The following is a 3113-nucleotide window of genomic DNA, read 5'->3' on the forward strand; positions in this document are numbered from 1 at the left end:
AAGCTGTAGCTGTCGTTCACTGTTAGGAGCACGTGGTTTCTTTTTTGTATGCTCATATCTAATCTGTTTCATCATCCTTGAAAGAGTTCACATGAGCCCAAGGCTTCATGCAAGGCTAAATAAAACGTCATAAATTGATCGTTTGTTTCAGATTAGTCTAAACCAATACAGTCAAATACACAAATACAAATAGCAGGCTGAGGGTCACATCAAAGATTGTTCTTCTGGCAGACGCCATCATCTACTGTCAATAAACAGTGTAACATTTCTTATTTGCATTGACAACGTTCCAGTTGGCAAATGATTCCATAAAATATTTCACTGTCAAAATGAACAGATTTGCTACAAAAAAACCCTTTAATTTAAGGCTTATAGTTTATTGACCGTTACAGAAATGTTTTGTCAACAAAAAATTGCAAAAAATGAACAGATTAAGAAGAAAAAAAGTCTTGAAAATTCATTCGAACTCTTGCCACCATGAATGTGGTGGTACATGTGGGACACAGCAATGTGCCCCTGATGAATATAGGAAGATTCCGCGCTTATTAGAAAATGAAAAAAAAAAAACTTGTAGATTTTAAATGTTCTAATAAGTGCTGGATCTTCTTATTTTCATCTGACTTACTGCAGCGCTATCCACAGCCAACGGGAACTTGTTTTCTTCTGCACATTTTTAAATCACAGAAAAACAATGGCTACAATGTCTCAAATAAACAATAACCTTTATTAATTAAAATAATAAAAATAAAATGACAAGGCATTGCTCTCAAAAATGGAGACACAAAATGACCATATATACTAATAGACAGATAATGCAGATAATAAATAAGGTGAATTATATCTGCAGCTTGCATGCTCAAGTGCAACAATGTAATGTACAATAGTGCAAAATAAAATAAGCTTACAAACTACTAATACATACTTAAAATGATGCTGGCCGTCTGTCACCCGCCCCAATGCATGTTTATTTTTTATTTTACTCTATTATTTAGTGCCATCAATTCCACAGCGCTTTACAGACATTATGGGCACTGTCCCCATTGGGGCTCACAATCTACATTCCCTATCACTATGTCTTTGGAGTGTGGGAGGAAACCGGAGAACCCAGGGGAAACCCATGCAAACACGGGGAGAACATACAAACTCCTTGCAGATGTTGTTCTTGGTGGGATTTGAACCCAGGACCCCAGCGCTGCAAGGCTGCAGTGCTAACCACTGAGTCACTGTACTGCCATACAAGTGTAGCGTTTCGCACTTCTTCATCAGGAGGCGTGTAACCTGGTAACACCATCATGGACTACGGGGTGACTATAACATGGTGAGCTGGACTAATCATATTTTTTCTATTTATGGGTTACTTGCACACCTAAATAAAAAAATATCTTAGACTGGCCTCTACACTGTGATGTTCTAGCTCTGTAAATTGGTACATCTGGCTCCCTGGAGAGCTGCAGCAGATAGGTCATCAATATGGAAGTCCTTGTAACCCCTTTATGGTATAGAAATTGTCATTGACACTTTATGCCACTTTATAAATTGTACTTTTACTACATATGCAAAGTAGAACATACTGTAGATGGATTTTTGCTCTCTTTAGTCTCACTAATTATGTATGCCAACTTGGAATCCACCATATTTGCAGAAATGGGGAAAAGAGGAGAAATACGGCTTTCTAAGCATGGTAACTCAGAGATATGACACTGGCTGTGAGAAAACAATAATGGCATATGCTCTTACCTTGAGATGTTCTGCAAAATTGCATTAAGTTCATAGGGCGATACAGGACACTTCAGGTGGATCATCGGGGGTATCGCCCAAGTACTGTAACTTGACAACCAATACGAAAAATAATTCACTAATCACAGGCTCATCTCCTGCAATCGGCTAATTATTTTTTGTATTTACGCATTATGTATGTTACTATGCACATGGGTTATTAAAGGACATTTTCATATATAGTGTACTTGTGAAATAAGTATTGAACAGGTCACCAATTTTCTTAGTATAAAAAGATAAAATGAGATGCAGCACCAGCTAACCAACGTGTGGGTGCAAAGCTTTCCAGGCAAAGCCCAATCCTATAAATAAGTATAAAAAAGGGAATAGCAACACAGCAATTCCAAAAAAAATGATGGTGTTTATTCGTCCAACATGGCAGCGTTTCAGTTCATGTGTAAATTTTTTAAGTAAATATATTTCTAAAGGTGCTATTGACATGAAATTATCACCAGATGTCGGTAACAATCCATCCAATCCACACAGGCAAAGAAATCACCATAGATGTCCATAAATTAAGTTATCTGTAATAATGAGAAATGACACAGGAAAAACTATTGAACACGCTTACTGAATTTTTTTTAAAATACTTCATACAAAAGCCTTTGTTGGTGATGACTGCTTCAAGATGTCTCCTGTATGGGAAACTAGTCGCAGACATTGCTCAGGTGTGATTTTTTCCCATTCTTCCGCACAAACACTCTTCAAATCAAACAATCTTTGCCTTAAGCGAAAGAAAGCTTAGCTACAAGAAGAGTAAGACTTCCATACTTAGGTAAGAGGGTGTGGGCTGTTAAATATGAGCCTCCATACTTGGAGTAATATAAAAAGAACTGTTGTCTTAAATGGAAATAATCTAAGCAAAGAATGAGAAAAGCCGTATCCTTATTTAAAATCCTTTATTTCAAATCATGGGGTATTCATGTGCAGGGGGGATGTGGGGAAGTGCAGGATGACGGCCGTTTCGCATTTCCACAATGATCCTACAGGTCCAAGTTATATGGACATCAGTCTTAAAACTTTTTGATAAATGAATGCGTGACTTTATGTATTTTACAATTCCTCTAAAAATGTTCCACATTTATTCTCTGTACTCATCTAAACAATGAGTCCCTTTTTTTTCCACCACAGAACTAATGGTCATTTTTCTAGACCATTCCCAGATTTTATAACTATTGATTAGCTTGAACAAGTCTTTTGTATGATTTGTATCCGACTTAAAGCATTATTAAGTAGCCACTTTTCAGTGACCTCTTTTGTAATTCAGGCAACTGTTCAAATCAACTTTCTTAGTTGTCTGTGTTTCTATCTTAGGGTTTGCTTCTTAAGAAGAAATA

Source organism: Phyllobates terribilis, unplaced genomic scaffold, assembly GCF_046119375.1.
Source record: "Phyllobates terribilis strain yellow unplaced genomic scaffold, ASM4611937v1 Scaffold_4__5_contigs__length_816908805, whole genome shotgun sequence".
Taxonomy (NCBI): domain Eukaryota; kingdom Metazoa; phylum Chordata; class Amphibia; order Anura; family Dendrobatidae; genus Phyllobates; species Phyllobates terribilis.